This window comes from Ranitomeya variabilis, chromosome 3 (assembly GCF_051348905.1).
Source record: "Ranitomeya variabilis isolate aRanVar5 chromosome 3, aRanVar5.hap1, whole genome shotgun sequence".
Classification (NCBI taxonomy): Eukaryota; Metazoa; Chordata; class Amphibia; order Anura; family Dendrobatidae; genus Ranitomeya; species Ranitomeya variabilis.
The window spans coordinates 553356220-553375857 of NC_135234.1; the positions used below are offsets into that span (position 1 = coordinate 553356220).

The following is a 19638-nucleotide window of genomic DNA, read 5'->3' on the forward strand; positions in this document are numbered from 1 at the left end:
CATTCTCTCTAGTTATATATGGTGCAATCCCTTATTATATAGCTTATATAGAGTGAAGACTCTAAGATTGTATATTCTTGGTGTTTTTGTTATTCACAGCGTCCTCTTTTATTACATAGTCCCCTCTCTTGTTAGATATAAAATGACTGCTGATGTAGCAGCCGGTGATAAGATGACCAGTCCATCAGCTCTCCCATTAGAAACAAAGCTTTCCAATGTTCCATCAACCATCAGGACTGTATATAATAGAGAAAGGGCTCTATATAATCCAATATGTAAGGGACGGTGCTGTATATAACAAGAGAGGGCACTGTGTAATAAAAGACAACAAGATATAATAAAGGAAATAATGTAATATATAAAAAAAAATATTTAGAATTGAGTCCTCAGTGGTTGATACCTTTTAATGGCTAACTGAAAAGATGGTAACAAATTGCAAGCTTTTGATACTCAGGTCTCTTCATCAGGCATAGACTAATACGAAATCTGAAGAATCACATATTTATGCACAACACAGCACAAAAATAATGTCATAGATAAGACAGGTGATGTGAAGCAGAACTACCACTATAGGAGAGTGATAAACTGTTGTGTCCATAAATATTGGAACAGTTCATAGATAAGGAGTGTGAATGTTTTATTGTCCTCTGATTGGGTCTGGTTCTGTGTTGTGATGCCACCAAAAGGTCTGAGGAGCATATTCCTTAATTGATGTAAAAAGACATAAATCCATGCGACACATTCATTCCTGCACTGAGAGTGTCAAAGGTCGTCATCAGTTTACATTTCCAGATCCTTCGGTTTCTCTGAGACTTGAAATTGCCCTTTAATACCAGTATTCTCATGTCCATGGTGCTGTGATCAGGGAGACAAAAATGTTTTGCCACAGGTAGATCTATTCTTTTTTTTCTCTTATTGTGTGGAGATGAGAGTTCATCCTTGTTCTCAGCTTTTGTCTCCCCTACATACAGACCCCCAGTTGTACATTTAGTACAAATAATTAAGTACACCACATTAGATGTGATGCAGCAGAAAGTAACTAGGATCTAGTAGTCCTGATGTGAATTGGGAATCTTTATCTTGTCCGTGGTCATTATAAATGGACAGGTTTCACTTTTTTTTCTGGTTGCAAGGAAAAGTTCCTGCAGCTATTGGTGAGGACAGGGAGCTTCTGACAATGAAAATTCTTAGATTTGGGGGCTGCCTAAAACACAGTAGTAGGGGGTCTGGAAAAATGGATTGTAAGTGGGTATCTTTTTTTTTGTACTAAAGGTTGTAATTTCCGTGCAGCTCCCCTTAGCACCTCCAGATTTGGATTGTGGGTGACTACTAGAGGAACACAGTTTTTTTTCTTCTTTAGCTTTGTAATGTAGGAGATGAAATTGCTCTTGTAATTTTGGTTTTGAATTGTTCTTGGATGGTAACCTTGATTCAAAAACATCTTTCTGAGGCGACCAAGGTGTTCATCCCTATTCATGGGGTTGGAACATATACGATTGTATCTGATGGCTTTGCTGTAGACAATAGGGGTTTTTAATGTGTTTTGGATGGAAACTGTCCCATTTAAGGTATGTTAGACAGTCAATTGGCTTCTGATACAGGGATTTCTCTATTTTATTGTTCTGCAGCTCAATGATGGTGTCCAAAAAGTTAAAGGGAATCTGTCACCCCATTTTAGGCCTATAAGCTAAGGCCACCGCCATCAGGGGCTTATCTACAGCATTCTATAATGCTAACCACCAGAGCTAGATCCAATTCCAAGAAGAAAGTGGCACGGACATACGTATTTATCAAAATATTACTTTATTTTATTTGTTTATGTTTTTATCTCTGGTATGTGTGTATGTATGGGTGTGTATACGCACACATATATGTACATAATTTGAAATTTTATTATTTGCCAACTAATATCTCTCAATCTTTATTTTTAGATATTACTTACCTTATGTGTTCTGTGGACTTGAAACCACTATGGTCATATTGCTGCTCCTTCCAAAAAGCGAGGTCCATTTTTCTGGATCATTGGATTGATTCTTCATGTACAGAGAGAGAATTTTGATTGTATTCCATCTGTATCTGTAATTTGAATAATTGGAAGTTATTCATATTCTTATAATGCAAATTGTGATATCGTTAGAGCAACAATTGATATTGTGTTGTGGCTACTTTAATTATATATGATTTTCTTCCCCCCTTTTTCTTCTTTTTTCTTTTCGTTTTTCCTTTTTTTACCTCCTGATGCACACTATGAGATTTTTTCTTTTTTTGGATATTATCGGATATATGGGAATATATAAGTTCCCTTCCTCTCTTTTTCATCCGATACTTCTTTATGTACAATGGAGTTGCATCTATACGTATGTTTGATGCACTTTTTTGTATATATATCGGGTAACATAAATAACAAAAAATATATATTATGTTCATCCTGAACCCCCTGATGCATGTGTATGTTATCATTATACATGGAGGTCAGATTCTAATATTTGGGTAGTGTCAGGTCAATATGTCTCTTGGTATGCTCATTTTACATCCGTTGAGCATAATTAATGTAGTAACAAAAATATATATTATGCTCATCCTGTACCTCCTGATGCATGTATATGTGACATGTACTATTATTATACATGGAGGTCAGATTATATATTTGTGTAGTGTTAGGACAACACAAAAAAATTTTTTCTTCATGCTCATCGAATATCTATCGAGCATAATTTATGCAATAACATAATATTTCACTATTGTTATTTGTTATGTATAGTTATTAACTTTTTGGTATATTATATTATTTATTTTTCCTATGACTGTGAGGTTGATATATATGGTGATTTTGTATGCATATATGTATATTTTATTGTTCATTATATATTATGCTCATTCAGCACTTCCTGATGCATGTCGTATCGTCATTCAATGTAGGTTGCACACTTCCCCCTTTTTTTCGCTTTTCATTATTTCTTTCCTTTTTTTTTTTTAATATTCTGGATTATACTACAATATATCTATATAATTTGGGTTATTTGCCGTCATTATTTACTCCCCCTTTCTAATCTTACTTTATATCTATCAGTGGGTAAGCCACACCCCATTTGCCCCTTCCTCTCCTTACCCACATCAGTACGCTGGAGTCGTGCGCATGCGCCTTCAGCGGTTCGCTGTCCCTGCTCTCAGCGTCTGTGTGGCCTAGGCAACGCCGGGTACTCAGCCCCCGTGCGTCCGACCACGTGACGCGGTGGGCGGGAACTTCCGGATTTGCCTGTCGGTGTCTGCGCCATTCAATACGCCGGCGTCTGATGTCGGTTATATTCTCACAGTATATAGACTCCTTGATTTCTATACCTGCCACCCCCTGACGAAGGATTTTACATCCGAAACGTGCGTCGGGGTGCGCATTGTTTGGATTTGGTATCGCCAGTAAAGGTACAGGAATTCCTAGTTATTTTCCTCCCACTATTACCTTGTGTTCATATACAGCTTGTTGTAGATTTGGCACCTTGGGCCCTTTTTTTGCCACCTTATTGCACCTTGCACTTTCTATGATGTATGATTAGAATAATTGCTCATATTGTGGGCCATATATATATTTTTACTTCATAGATTTTTACCCCATACACCTCTACTATATATAGATACATTTTTTATACCTTATATATATATATGTTTTCGGCACTTGTGGCTCATACTCTTTTACTTTTTATTGGTTTTTAAAAGGATTCCTGATATTAACCCTTCCTTTTATGGCGTACCTTATACCTATTTAGGTTTTTATATATACTGGTGATTTTATGTATTATATTATATTTTTTAGTTTTCCAAACATGTGCACATATGATATGTTGTTACCATTACAAATAAAAGAAAGTAATATTTTGATAAATACGTATGTCCGTGCCACTTTCTTCTTGGAATTGGGTCTAGCTCTGGTGGTTGGTTTCTACTGTTCATGCGAGTGGTTTCCACTCACCTGATTTGTTTGCACTGGGATTTACTAATATATAACACATTTATATCAAATGGTATAGAAGTTTATTATCCTTTCTAAGTGTTTACAAATTCTTTGCCTAAGCATTCTATAATGCTGTAGATAACCCCCAATGTAACCTGTAAGATAAGAAAAACAAGTTAGATTATACTCACCCAGGTGCGGTCCGGTCCCATGGTTGTCCAGGTCCGGCACCTCCCATCTTCATATGATGAGGTCCTCTTCTTTGCTTCCTGTCGCGGCTCCTGCACAGGCATACTTTGTCTGCCCTGTTGAGGGCAGAGCAAAGTACTTAAGTGCGCAGGCATCGGGCCTCTCTGACCTTTCCCGGCATCTGCGCACTACAGTACTTTGCTCTGCCCTCAACAGGGCAGGCAAAGCATGCCTGCACAGGAGGCGTAACAGGAAGCAAAGAAGAAGACCTCATCGTATGAAGATGGGGGGGCGCCAGACCTGGACCGCTACGCCCATCGGACAGGACCACACCTCGGTGAGTATTATCTAACTTTGTTTTTCTTATCTTACAGGTTACATCGGGGGCTTATCTACAGTATTAGGGTATGTGCACACGTTGCGGATTTCTTGCAGAAATTTCCTGAAGAAAACCGGAAATTTTCTGCAAGAAATCCGCATTTTTTTTTTTGCGTTTTTTTTTCTGTTTTTTTCGCGTTTTTTTAGCATTCTGCAAGCGTAATTAGCTTGCAGAATGCTAAAGTCTTCCAAGCGATCTGTAGCATCGCTTGGAAAACTGACTGACAAGTTGGTCACACTTGTCAAACATACTGTTTGACAAGTGTGACCAACTTTTTACTATAGATGCAGCTTATGCAGCATCTATAGTAAAAGAGAGAATGTTTAAAAATAATAAAAAAAATAAAAAAATGCTTATACTCACCCAGACATCTCATCAGCGGCGTCCGTTCGTCTTCCTATAGCTGGTGTGTGCGCGCAGGACCTTCCGTGACGTCACGGTCACGTGAGCGGTCACATGACCGCTCACGACCAATCACAGGACAGTGACGTCATCGGCAAGGTCCTTCGCCGCACATCAGCTACAGGAACCGACGCGGCAGCGTGCAGTGGAGGCGGGAAGACATCGAGGGTGAGTATATCCCTATTTTTTTATTTTAATTCTTATTTTTTGACCACTTATATGGTGCCCAGTGCGTGGAGGAGAGTCTCCTCTCCTCCACCCTGGGTACCAACCGCACATAATCTGCTTACTTCCCGCATGGTGTGCACAGCCCCGTGCGGGAAGTAAGCAGATCCATGGACCCCTAGGTGTGCGGAATCCCCTGCAATTCCGCATTTTAATGAACATGTTGCTTTTTTTTCCGCGATGCGATTTTTTTCGCGGAAAAAAAGGCTACATTTGCACAAAAAATGCGGAATACACTTAAAATAATGGGAGGCATATGTAAGCGTTTTTTTAGCGTTTTTATCACGTTTTTATAGCGAAAAAAACACGAAAAATACTTAACGTGTGCACATGGCCTTACAGAATGCTGTAGATAAGCCTCTGATGGCGGTGACCTTAGCTTATAAGTCTAAAATGGGGTAACAGATTCCCTTTAATTTCAGTGCTGGAGTAGTTGAGTGTTAAGTTGATGGTGGGATGATATTGATTAAACTGTTCATGGAACATCTTTAGCTGTTGCTCAGACTCTGTCCAGATTTAAAATATCATCAATGTAGCGGTAGTACGCCAGAGGCCTGAAGGGACATGAGGACAAAAAGTTGGTTTCAAGCTTGGCCATGAAAAGATTTGTATACTGTGGAGCCATTTTACTTCCCATTGCTGTGCCAGTCTCCTGTAGATATATAATTGTCAAATTTCAAGTAATTGCGGGTGAGGATGAATTTTATAAGTTTCACCAGAGTCAGCATCAGTCCCTGTGTTTTCCATGAAGAATTTGCAGGTACTAAATCCATCCTGGTGTGGGATATTAGAGTACAATCTCCAGCCCTGAACCCCATTGAAAACCTCTGAAATGTAGTTAAGAGGATGATGGATAGTCGTCACAAGCCATAAAACAAAGAACTGCTTAGGGTATGTGCACACGTTGTGGATTTTGCTGCGGATCCGCAGCTGTTTTCCATGAGTTTACAGTACCATGTAAACCTATGGAAAACAAAATCCGCAGTGCACATGCTGCAGAAAAAAACGCGTGGAAACGCTACGCTGTTTATTCCGCAGCATGTCAATTCTTTGTGCGGATTCCGCAGCGGTTTACACCTGCTCCATAATAGGAATCCGCAGGTGTAAAACCGCAGGTGAAAGCCGTATAAAAACCGCAGTAAATCCGCATTGTGGATCTGAACTCTTCCTGAGTTAAAACATTAGGATTATTGTTTCTAAATTATTATGAACTTGTTTTATTTGCATTATTTGAGGTCTGAAAGCACTGGTTACTTTTTTAATTTTGACCATTTATCCTTTTCAGAAAAAAAAACTAAATTTATTGCTTGGAAAATCAGAGACTTGTCAGAAGTTTACAGAATAAAAGAACAATTTGCATTTCACTCAAAAATATACCTATGAAGAGAAAAATCAGACAAACTGAACATTTTGCAGTGGTCTCTTCATTTTTCCCAGAGCTGTATAATATATATATATATATATATATATATATATATATATATATATATATATATATATATATATATATATATATATATATATATATATATATATATATATATAATATATATGTGTGTGTGTATGTGTATATATATATATATATATATATATATATATATATATATATATATATATGTATATATATACTAGATGTTTCCAGCCAGCTAACGCTCGGCACGCTCATTGCTATCTAATTAATGCTGCTGGTGATTAAACTAAAGTAAATGATGACAACATTCAATAGCGCTTACGCAGGTGGTAAATTAACTTAAAATGAAGTTAATAACAATAGTGTGCTAATGTGGTGGGGGCGGGATTATGTGTGGTGATGTGTTGGGGGGGCGGGATTGTGTGGTGATGTGTTGAAGGGGTGGGATTATGTGTGGTGATGTGGTGGGGGGCGGGATTATGTGTGGTAATGTGGTGGGGGGCGGGATTTGGGGGATCTGGATTGTGAGTGGTGATGTGGTGGGGGCGGGATTGTGTGTGGTAATGGGGTGGGGGGCGGGATTATGTGTGGTAATGTGGTGGGGGGCGGGATTTGGGGGGGCTGGATTGTGTGTGGTGATGTGGTGGGGGCGGGATTGTGTGTGGTAATGGGGTGGGGAGCAGGATTATGTGTGGTGATGTGGTAGGGGCAGAGCTACTGTGCAGGGGGCAGGATTAGTGAGTAATCATGATGCTATATATATATATATATATATATATATATATATATATATATATATATATATTCTTTGCACAGGGGCCCCAAGCTGTCAGTGTCTGCCCCTGGGTTAGGCCAATTTTAAAGCACCGTCATTGACAAACCTGTCCTAATATTTTGATTAAAAAAAAAATGTTTAAAAAATTACTAGACTCTTGATAGTCTAACCCTAGATTTCACATTCAAGTCCTGCAAAACCGCTCATAACCTTTGTATGACCATAGTATAATAAACTTGCAGCTTAGAATGTCATTTCTCTAAAGGCACAAATTTTCCTAATGGATAATTAAGGCATGGTATTATAATTAACTATTTAAACATGTGTTTTAAAGATGTTTAACATCCATCAATATATATTGTTCTTTATAGTGAAACAAAACTATTTTATAATATACTTCAATCTACAATGAACAAATGCTATAACTTCATGCCTTAAGTTGTAGCACCATGCAGTGGTCAATCCTGAGACATGCATCTTATGTTTACATGCCTATTCTCAAAGAGCATTGTATGAAAATTAGATTATCCTCTAAATATTAATATTGAAAGGTAGAAGGAAAGATGCAGTAAAAGACTTTCAAATATTATAAATAGCTAAGTTTTTGCTGGACAATAAAGAAAAAAAATTACTTGAAATTTCACAGTAATTTAAGTATGAAGGACATGAAACTTAATATTTTATTTTCTTGAAATAATTCCCAGAAATCTGCAGGGATGAATATTGAGTTTTTTGTTGATGATTTCACAACAGATATTTGGGTTTATGGATCTGTAACCGAAAGGAAAAAATATGGACACAGAGATTTTATCTTCCTAACAAGATGTATGACTAGAGAAAGAAAAAAATGAAAACCCCTGCAACTAGAACTGGGTCTCAGGGCTTGTTTGATGCGCGAGAAAAATTTAAAGTGGGCCCAAAATGCTTATATATTGTCCCATCACATAGCAACATTTACATGAGTTAACTTCAGACAAATGACTGCAAACTGACTACATTCAAGTCGTTTGGCGCTTGTTTTCCAGTCTCTTTACACAGGCTGATGAAGAATGATTGGGACTGAATTATTGATAAAAGATAATAGATCATTCAGTAGATACAATATTATGTCCTTTTTATGCTGGGTAATTTGTTGCAGAGAACGATGATATTTAATCATGTTACATATACAATACATGCACACTGAAGGTTACCTACTCTACATGTTAAAAATATTGCATGTTACACAGTCCCTAGATGCTGCACATATATACTGCATGTTACATACCCACACAAACTGCACGTTACATACACTGTACATTGCTTACAAACATGTTTATTGTACTTGTCTATATTTGCCCCGTTCACATGTAAAGCACCATGGAATAAATGGTGCTATAAAAATGTATAATAATAATAAAAAATAATAACTACATGTTAACACAAACATACTGCATATTGCACAGACAATGCATATTATACATACACTGCATGTATAGAGATCATATCAAGCTTTCTCTTATTCTTCATTTAGTCTTCCTCTTTGGTTCCTCTATACTGCGACAGGGTGAAGGACCTTTGTTCACAACTCACAAGACCACGATGAATGATTGCTAATGGACTATTCTGTCCTTACACAGTATAATACTATTGGCAGTACCTGTCCTGTTTACACAGGGTGAGGGATTGCCAAGAACAATGATTCTTGATCATATCACACTCACATACTGCATGATATACTGGCACACTCTACCTGTTACATATACACTGCATATTATACACACACATACAAAAACACACTCGTACACTCACGGAAAGTGAAATGGACTTTCTTCTCCTCCTTCAGCTCCTCCAAACTCCTGCAGGGTGAAGGACATTTTGTCACATAACCATAATGTCATCAAAGGTCCTTCTACATTTTTAACCTTGAATATTGCAGTAATAGCACAGGAAAAGCACTATAAATGCCGCTACTGGCTTGTAAAGGACAAAGGGCCCTTTTGATGATGGAGGCTCTTGCAGATGCTCTGTTTGCCCCTCCTAATGCCAGCCCTCAGCCCTACTTGTTCTTCCATTGGTTTTCACAGCTACATTGTATATGTATATACAGTATATAGATAGATAGAGAGAAATTAGAGGGCATGCATTGCTTAGGTGTGATTTTGGCCCATTCTTCCATGCAAACACTCTTTAAATCCTAAAGGTTCTGTGGGCTCCTTCTATGAACTCTGACATTTAGTTCATTCCAGAAATTTTGTAATGGATTTAGGTCAAATGATTTGTTGGGCCATTCTAGCAGCTTTATTTTCTATCTCTGAAACTAATTGAGAGTTTCCTTGGCTGTGTGTTTGGGATCATTGTCTTGCTGAAATGCCAGCCCTCATTTTATCTTATCATGGTAGATGATCACTCCAGAGTCCAGACAGGTACTGAAATGAGATTTCTGATGTATGGAACATAACAGCTTATCTAATTCACACTGCCACAGTCCACAAACCTCCACAGCTCCTCCTATTTTGGAACAGCTGAGAAAAACTGGTTTAAAGATGTCAACAGTCACAAAAATTAGGTGCAACTCTGAGTTGCACCTAATCTGGACCTTGAACGTTGAGGATCCACCTCCCCAAGACAGAATACCAAGACAATGGATCTTGAAGGCATAACATCATTGCCATGGGTTACAGACATATTTGGGAGGGGCCATAAGAGGGTGTCACTGTTGCTCACCTATCTCAGATCCAAGCTTTGCTTCCCTCTCTCAAGGTACGCTGAAATCTATTGGGCTTTGCAGACGGTCTGGTGTGATCTCATGTGATCATCTGCCTGGACCTGTATAATGCCTACCAAGACATTTACTGGGTTTTTGAATTAAGACATTCTACTTAGATTTTCTAGTTTCTCTGGAGTTATGTCTGCTACCTGTTCCCTGTCTTCCAGGACCTATGACACCTGTTTCCGGTCTTCTGCATGCAGCTTCCAGGACATCTCCTGTCCACATGTGGCTTTCAGGACCTCTGCTACTTGTTGACCATCTTCCATGATCTTTGCTACTTGTGCCCCTGTGGCTTTCATGATATCTCCTGGCCAACTGTGGCTTCCAGGACCTATGCTACCTTTTCCCAGTCTTCCAAGACTTTTGCAATATGTCCTACTGAGGCTTCCAGGATCTCTGCTTACGGGTTTCAGGACCTCTGCTACCTGTTCCCGGTCATCCAGGAATTTTGATACCTCTTCCCAGTTTTGCATGACCTCTGCTATGTGTCCACAAGTGTTTGCAGTCTCCAGGACCTCTGCTACCTGTTTCCAGACTCCTGTCCGCATCCTTCCATACCTATTCTACGTTTCTTGCGTTCTTCAGCTGCCTGCTGCATTGACACCCATGGCCTGTGTGCCCGCCTGGACCTTGGGTTTTGAAGAACCCCCTCAGCCTGACTGAATACCAAGATGAATCCAAAAGGTGCAACATCGTTGCCAAGGTTTATGGATGCATTTGGGAGGGGCCATAAGAGTGTGGTTACTGATACACACTTGTCAGTTTTTTTATGCTTTGTATTTTCAGCTATCACCATTCTGTGGTCCACATGCACCAGCACTTTATTTGTGTTCATATGGATTATGATTGTTGTCTATATATCTTAACAATAGTGCAATACCAGTATACTTGTTACCACTGGGTTATTAGTGTGACCATCAGCTCAGCTGTCACTCTGTTCTGCTATTCCCCTGTAATTGCACAAGATATTAATATGTTTGACTTATATTTTATTTCATTTATAATCAATAACAATTATTATTATTATTATTTATTGTTATTGCCATTTATTCCATGGCGCTTTACAAGTGAGGAGGGGTATACATAATAAAAACAAGTACAATAATCTTGAACAATACAAGTCATAATAGGTACAGTAGGAGAGAGGACCCTGCCCGCGAAGGCTCACAATCTACAAGGGATGGGTGAGGATACAGTAGGTGAGGGTAGAGCTGGTCATGCAGCGGTTTGGTCGATCGGTGGTTACTGCAGGTTGTAGGCTTGTTGGAAGAGGTGGGTCTTCAGATTCTTTTTGAAGGTTTCGATGGTGGGCGAGAGTCTGATGTGTTGTGGTAGAGGGTTCCAGAGTAGGGGTGATACGCGAGAGAAATCTTGTATACGATTGTGGGAAGAGGAGATAAGAGGGGAGTAGAGAAGGAGATCTTGTGAGGATGAGAGGTTGCGTGTAGGAAAGTACCGGGAGATGAGGTCACAGATGTAAGGAGGAGACAGGTTGTGGATGGCTTTATACGTCATGGTTAGGGTTTTGTACTGGAGTCTCTGGGCAATGGGGAGCCAGTGAAGGGATTGACAGAGGGGAGAGGCCGGAGAATAGTGGGGGGACAGGTGGATTAGTCGGGCAGCAGAGTTTAGAATAGATTGGAGGGGTGCGAGAGTGTTTGAGGGGAGGCCACAGAGCAGGAGGTTGCAGTAGTCAAGGCGAGAGATGATGAGGGCATGGACTAGGGTTTTTGCAGATTCTTGGTTGAGGAATGAACGGATTCGTGCAATGTTTTTGAGTTGAAGTCGGCAGGAAGTGGAAAGGGCTTGGATATGTGGTTTGAAGGAGAGATCAGCGTCAAGGATAACCCCGAGGCAGCGAGCTTGTGGGACTGGGGAGAGTGGGCAGCCATTTACTGTAATGGATAGGTTCGTTGGGGGGGTCACGTGAGATGGGGGAAAGATGATGAATTCTGTTTTGTCCATGTTAAGTTTCAGAAATTTAGCGGAGAAGAAGGATGAAATAGTGGACAGACATTGAGGGATTCTGGTTAGTAGGGAGGTGATATCTGGTCCAGAGATGTAGATCTGTGTGTCATCAGCATAGAGGTGATACTGAAAGCCATGAGATTCTATGAGCTGTCCCAGGCCAAAGGTGTAAATGGAGAAGAGCAGGGGTCCAAGGACTGAACCTTGTGGGACTCCGACAGAGAGGGGGCGAGATGAGGAGGTGGTGTGTGAGTGGGAGACGCTGAATGTCCGGTCTGTTAGGTATGAGGAGATCCAGGATAGGGCCAAGTCTGTGATGCCAAGGGATGAGAGGGTCTGTAATAATAGTGAATGGTCCACTGTGTCAAAGGCAGCCGACAGGTCGAGGAGGAGGAGAACAGAGTAGTGTCGCTTGCTCTTGGCGGTTAAGAGGTTGTTGGTGACCTTAGTTAGCGCAGTTTCAGTGGAATGGTGTGACCGGAAGCCAGATTGTAAGCGGTCAAAGAGGGAGCAAGAAGAGAGATGGGAGGACAGTTCAAGGTAGACGTGTTGTTCCAGTAGTTTGGAGGCATAGGGGAGAAGTGATATAGGGCGATAGCTAGATACAGAGGATGGGTCAAGAGAGGGCTTTTTGAGGATAGGTGTGATGGAGGCATGTTTAAAGCTTGAGGGGAAAACACCAGTTGTTAGTGATAGGTTGAAGAGATGGGTTAGGGTTGGGATGAAGATTGTGGTGAGGTTTGGGATGAGGTGGGATGGGAGCGGGTCAAGTGCACAGGTGGTGAGATGCGATCTTGAGAGTAGAGTGGCGAGTTGATCTTCTGTAATGGAGGAGTAGTTGGTTTTGGAGGTGGAGGGTAGGGAAGCTGGGAGGAAGGGCTCTGGGGCTTGTTGACCAAAACTGTCTCTGATGTTATCAATCTTCTGCTTGAAGAATGAGGCAAAGTCTTCAGCAGAGATAAGTGAGGAGGGAGGAGGTGCTGGGGGACGGAGGAGAGAATTGAAGGTGTTGAATAACTGTTTAGGGTTGTGAGACTGGGAGGATATGAGAGATGAGAAGTAGGTTTGTTTAGCTGTGGCGAGTGCGGTCTTGAAAGTAGTGAGGGACTGTTTGAATGCGATTAAGTGGTCGTTGGAGTGGGATCTTTTCCATCTGCGCTCAGCAGTCCTGGAAGCTCGCCTCAGTTCTTTAGTCAGGCTGGTGTGCCAGGGCTGTCTGTTGATTTTGCAAGCTTTGGTATGTGTAAGTGGGGCAGCAGATTCCAAAGCTACAGCTATTGCGGTGTTATATAGAGCGGCAGCGTCATCTGCATTGTGTATGGAACTTATGTCTGTGAGAGGGAGGAGGGATTCAGAGAATGAATGTAGGTCAAGATGTTTAAGATTTCTGCGAGGGTGTGAAAGTTTGTGGGGTGGGGACTCTAGACATGGAGTGGAGAGAGATGAGAATGTGAGAAGGTTGTGGTCAGAGAGAGGAAGAGGTGAGTTAGAGAGGTTAGATAGGGAGCAGAGGCGGGTGAAGATGAGGTCCAGTGTGTGACCATCTTTGTGAGTGGCTGCAGAAGACCATTGAGTGAGGCCGAAGGAGGAAGAGAGAGATAGAAGTTTAGTGGCAGCTGAGAGGGAAGTGTCAATGGGGATGTTGAAATCGCCCATGATGATAGTGGGGATGTCTGCAGAAAGGAAATGAAGTAGCCAGGTGGTGAAGTGGTCAAAGAAGATGGTGGCTGGTCCTGGGGGGCGGTGAATGACAGCCAGTTGGAGGTTGGAGGGGGAGTAGATGCGCACAGAGTGCACCTCAAAGGAAGGGAGGGTAACAGAGGGTGGCAGTGGGATTGGGGTGAAGGAGCAGTTATCTGACAGGAGAAAACCAACTCCTCCACCATGCTTGCTGCTGGGGCGGGGTGTGTGAGAAAGGTGGAAGCCACCGTAAGAGAGTGCAGCAGGAGAGGCTGTGTCAGAAGGGGTGAGCCAGGTTTCGGTGATGGCGAGGAAGGAAAGTTTGGTAGTAACAAAAAGATCGTGGATGTAGGAAAGCTTGTTACAGACAGAGCGAGCGTTCCACAGAGCTCCTGTTAGTGGGACTGGGGAAGCGGGGGCTGGGCGAATGGGTATAAGGTTAGAGAGGTTACGGAAGTTTGTGATGGAGCGTGGATGGGAGGTAGAAATGACTGTGGGAATGTGGTGAGGAGGACCAGGATTTGTAGAGATATCACCAGCAGTGAGAAGGAGCAGAGATAGTGTTAGCAGGTGGGAGCAGGAGAGAGCGTGAGGGGGCTGCCTGTGCTTTGAGACAGAGGATTGTATGTTAAGGAACAGTTCTGAGGAGGAGGTGAGATGGATGGGGAGGATTGAAGAGGAGATGAACAGATCCTTACTTGGTGTGGGGATTGGGGGAGGTAGCAGAAAGTGAAGAATTATAGGGGTGAAATTGAAAACAAACAGAAACATTGTTTGCAGTGACTGGCCAGTTACCTTCAGTTCCCTTCAGGTTCAATTCAGGTTTTAATTCTAATGTAATCCACACTTTTAGAACACACTTCTAGAAATCACACTGCAATTCAATATTTTATTGGGATTTTGCACTTCCCTTGTTTTTGGTTCTCTTCCCGGTCCTGCAGGATCTCTGCTATCTGTTGCTGGTTTTCAAGACCGCTGCTTCCTCACTGCATACGGTTCCCAGGACATCTGCTTGCAGCTTCTAGAACCTTTGCTACCTGTTCCCAGTCTTTCAAGACCTCTGCAACATATCTGACTGCGGCTTCCGTAATTCTGCTACCTGTTCCTGCTCTTACAGGATCTCTGTTCAACTCAGCTTTCCAAGATATCTTCTGTCTGACTGCAGCTTCCATGACCTCTGCTATGCATTCCTGGTCTTCCAAGACCTCTGGTACCTGTCCACCTACTGCTTCCAGGACATCTCATGTCTGCTTGCAGCTTTCAGAACCTCTGCTACCTGTTCCCGGTCTTCTAGGACCACTGCTATATGTCTGCCTTCTGCTTTCAGGATGTCTCCTGTATGACTGTGACTTTGAGACGTCGGCTACCTGTTCCCAGTCTTTCAGGACCTCTGAAATGTGTCTGAGGCTTCCAGGATGTCTCCTGCATGACTGCAGCTTTGAGGACCTCTGCTTCATATTCTCAACCTTCCATAACCTCTGCTACCTGTTCCCTGTCTTCCAAGACATCTGCTACCTGTCTGCCAGCATCTTGAAAGACATCTCCTGTCCACTTGTGGCCTCCAGGCCTACCAAGAAACACACCTGGGTCTTGGCGTTAAGACATTCTAGCTAGACGTTCCAGTTGCTTCAGAGTTCTGTCTGATACCTGTTGCAGGACTTCCAGGATTTGTTATACCTGTTCTCGGTCTTCCAGGACCTCTGCTACCTTTTCCAAGTCTTCCAATAGCTTTGTTACATATCCTCCAATGGCTTTCAGGATGTCTTCTGTCCACTTGTGGCTTACTAGACCTCTACTACCTGTTCCCGGTACTCCAGGACCTCTTAACTCTTTTTACTTTTCCAGGACCTCTGCTACATGTCCATCAGTGGCTTCCAGGACATTTCCTGTCTGCTTGTGGCTTCTAGGACCTCTGCTACCTGTTCCCAGTCTTCCAGGACCACTGCTACATGTTTGCCTGTGGCTTCCAGCATGTCTCCTGTCTGACTGCGACTTCTAGATGTATGTTACCTGTTCCCATTCTTCCAAGATTTTTTCAACATGTCCGACTGAGGCTTCCAGGATGTCTCCTGCCTGACTGCAACTTTGAGAACCTCTGCTACCTGTTCTTGATCCTCCAGGACTTCTGCTGCCTGTCTCCAGTTTTTCATGACCATTGCTACCTGACTGTGGACTCCAGATCCTCTGCTACCTGTTTTGACACTCCTGTCTGTACACTCCATCTTGTATCTCTACTACCTATTTCCCGCATTCTTAACTTGCCGGCTGCACTGATATCAGTGGCCTGTGTGCTCACCTTGACCTTGGACTTTGAGGATCCACCTCACCCATTGAGCCTGACAGAATACCAAGGCAATGAACCCAAAAGGCGCAACATTGCTGTCATGGATTATTGATGCATTTGGGAGGGGCCCTAAGAAGGCAGGTACTGTTACGTACCTGTCTTGGATCCAGGTTTTGCTCACCTCACCCTGGTCCGTTAAACAATATTGTGCTTCCCATTGGGCTTTTGCAGATGGCCAGGTGATCATCTGCCTGGGCCTGTGTAAAGCTTAAGAAAACACAAACCTGGGTCTTGATGTTAAGACTTCCAAATTAAACTTTCTGGTAGCTTCAGAGATCTACCTGTTCCTGGTCTTCCAGGACCTCTACTACATGTCTACCTGTGGCTTGCAGGACATTTCCTGTTTGAATAAGGCTTCTAGGACCTCTGCTGCCAATTTCAGTTTCTCCAGGACCTCTGCTACATGTCCGCCAATAGTTTCCAGGAAGTCTCCGTTCCGCTCTTGGCTTCCAGGACCTCTGCTACCTGTTTCTGATCTGCGAAGACCTCGCCTACATGTCCCCCTGCAGCCTCCAGGATGTCTACTATCCGAATTCAGCTTTCAGGAACTCTGCTACTTGTTCCTGGTCTTCCCGAACATCTGTTACATATCTGACTGTGACATGATGTTTCCAGTCTGCTTGCATCTTCAAGGGCCTCTGCTACCTGTTCTTGGTCATAAAGTACCTCTGCTACATGTCCACCTGCGGCTTCCATGAGGAATGGCATAAAAAAGAAATAAAACCAATTCTTCACCTGCTGTTGATTTTTTTCATTCTGCCTCACAAAGATAGCAGTAAGACTCGTCTCACATTTGTCCTGCGCTCTACGCTCAGCGCTTACACCAGGATGTCCATGTAAATCTATGAAATACATGATTCAGATGGCGCCTCTGACACAAAATTTCCTATAATGAGGCAGTTGGAGGCACTGTGGATGCGGTCTGGCAGCCTGTTATCCGGCACAGTCTGTCTTTTTAGGTGTGCATAAAAGCGCGGTCCACCACAGTTTTGTGCACTTCTGAAAAGGACAATGCTGAATAGAGGCCAGATAGAGTCCAGAGTATCTCTGCTGTCTCATTATAGTAAATGCATCCATCAGGAATTTCATCTGAATCTCGTCTATCAGAGATTTAGATGGAAACCCCAAATTAGGAGCTCAGTGTACAGTGCAGGATAAATGTGATCCCAAATGTTATGTAAAATGTTCCCAAAAAAAGCTTCAAATTAATCCACAAAAAACCAAGTCCCCACTCAGGTTTGTCATCTGTTATTGGAAATAAAGGGGGATTCCACTTTACTGTTAGTATAAGGCTCTGGAAAAGTAAAATTGCTCCTCATCCCCCCAAAAAATACAGCAAATTCTGTGCTCCCAAATCCAAATGCCCTATCGAATCCTAGTGTGCCTAAAACACATTTAGCATCTACATGATTAGCATTTTTATTATCCAGAAGCATGAGTTGGTCACTACAATGTACTGGTGACTGCAACGTACGGATACTACAATGGCAGTTTCCAATTTTCATTCAGCAAAAGCTTCTCATTTATGGAAAGCATTCATGGAGTCTAAATCATCACTACACCTGTAGGTAAATTACCAAAGAGGTAGCATTTCCCAAATTAGGTCACTTGAGGGGAGATTCTGCTTTTACAGTACTGGAGGGCTCTGTATATGGAGTCTGCAAAGTATTCTAGGAAAATCTGCGATCCAAATAGTGCTATGTCCCTCCCAAGTCTCGTTGTATGGTTAAGCAGTACTGTAAAGCCACTTATGGCTTTGTCTACATTCAGCAGAAATTGTGAGACAAACTTAGGTGACACTTTTGCCCATTTTCCCTTGTGAAAATTAAAAATCTGGGGCTAAAACAAAATTTTGGTGGCAAAAATGCAATTATTTTTTCTTTACTGCCCAATGGTATCAAATTCTGTGACACCTGGGGTGTTAATATGATCACTTAAAGCATAGATTAATTCATTGAGAAGTGTAGTTTGTAAAATGGGATCACTTAAGGGGGTTTCTTCTGTTCTGGCACCTCAGGGGCTCTGACAATATGACATGGCACCCTCAAACCAGGCCTGTAGAATCTGAACTCCAATATGGCATGTCTTCCCTTCTGACATTTGCACCGTATCTCAACAGTAGGTTTTGACCACAAATGGGCTATTGGTGTACTCAGGATAAATTGCAAAATATTTTGGGGTCTATTTTGTCCTTTTACCCTCGTGAAAATTTGGGGCTAAAATAAAATTTTTGTGGGAAAAATATGATTATTTTTTTTATTTTCACGGCTCTACGTTATAAACTGCTGTGAGGCACATTCCTCGAGTGTTCTAGTTTACAAAATAGGGTCAATTGGGTAATTCCACTGTTTAGGCACATGAGGGGCTTTCCAAATGCGACAAGTCTGCATTACTCCTTCCTTTTTGAAGTCTGCCGTGCGCCCAAACAGTAGTTTTCCTCCACATATGTGACATTGCTGTACGACAAATTTTGGGTCCATTTTCTCCTGTAAATCTTGTGATAATAAAAAATTGGGGCCAAAACAACATTTGTGTGGGAAAAAAATTACATTTTTTTTTTCACGGTTCTCCTCTATAAAATTCTGTGAAACACCTGGGTGTTAAAGGTGCTCACCACACATCTAGATAAGTTCTTGAGGGGTAGTTTCTAAAATGGTGTAACTTGTGGGGGGTTCCACTGTTTAAGCACCTCAGGGGCTTTCCAAAAGCATCAGCTAATCCTGCAAATTTTGCATACAAAATGTCAAATGGCAATCTTTCCCTTCCAAGCCTTGCTGTGCGCACAAATAGTAGTTTTCCTCCACATATTGGGTATCGGTGTACTCGGGAAATTGCACAAAAATTGTTTCATGCAATATTGCTGTTACTCTTGTGAAAATGCAAAATTTGGGGCAAAATTTTTTTTGTGGGAAAAATGTGATGTTTTTATTTTCACGGCTCAACATTATAAGCTTTTGTGAAACACCTGGTGGTTCAAGGTGTTTACCACACATCTAGATAAGTTCCCTGAGGGGGTTTAGTTTCAAAAATCATGTCACGAGTAGTGTTGAGCGATACCTTCCGATATTTGAAAGTATCGGTATCGGATTGGATTGGCCGATATCCAAAAAATATCGGATATCGCCGATACCGATACCCGATACCAATACAAGTCAATGGGACACAAATATCGGAAGTGATCCTGGATGGTTCCCAGGGTCTGAAGGAGAGGAAACTCTCCTTCAGGCCCTGGGATCCATATTCATGTAAAAAATAAAGATTAAAAATAAAAAATATGGATATACTCACCCTCGGACGAGCCCTGGCTGTCACCGCTGCAAGCGTCTGCCTCCGTTCCTAAGAATGCAGAGTGAAGGACCTTCGATGACGTCGTGGTCACGTGAGCGGTCACGTGAGCGGTCACATGAGCGGTCACGCGACCAATCACAAGCCGCGACATCATCGCAGGTCCTACACTCACTACATTCTTAGGAACGGAGGCTGCCGGTTGCACCGCTGCGAGCCAGGGGCCGTCGGTGGGTGAGTATATCCATATTTTTTATTTTTTTTCTTTATTTTTTACATTAA

The 19638-nt window shown here is 42.0% G+C and overlaps 1 long non-coding RNA gene across 1 annotated transcript in view; it reads right to left on the reverse strand.

The window, feature by feature from the left end:
• Nucleotides 1-1662: 1662 nt before the first annotated feature.
• LOC143818376 (uncharacterized) overlaps nucleotides 1663-19638 on the reverse strand; it is a 109116-nt gene continuing 91140 nt past the window's right edge. Inside the window, exon 3 of the long non-coding RNA XR_013224497.1 lies at nucleotides 1663-2076. This is a non-coding gene — a long non-coding RNA (uncharacterized LOC143818376). The remainder of the gene's footprint in view (nucleotides 2077-19638) is intronic.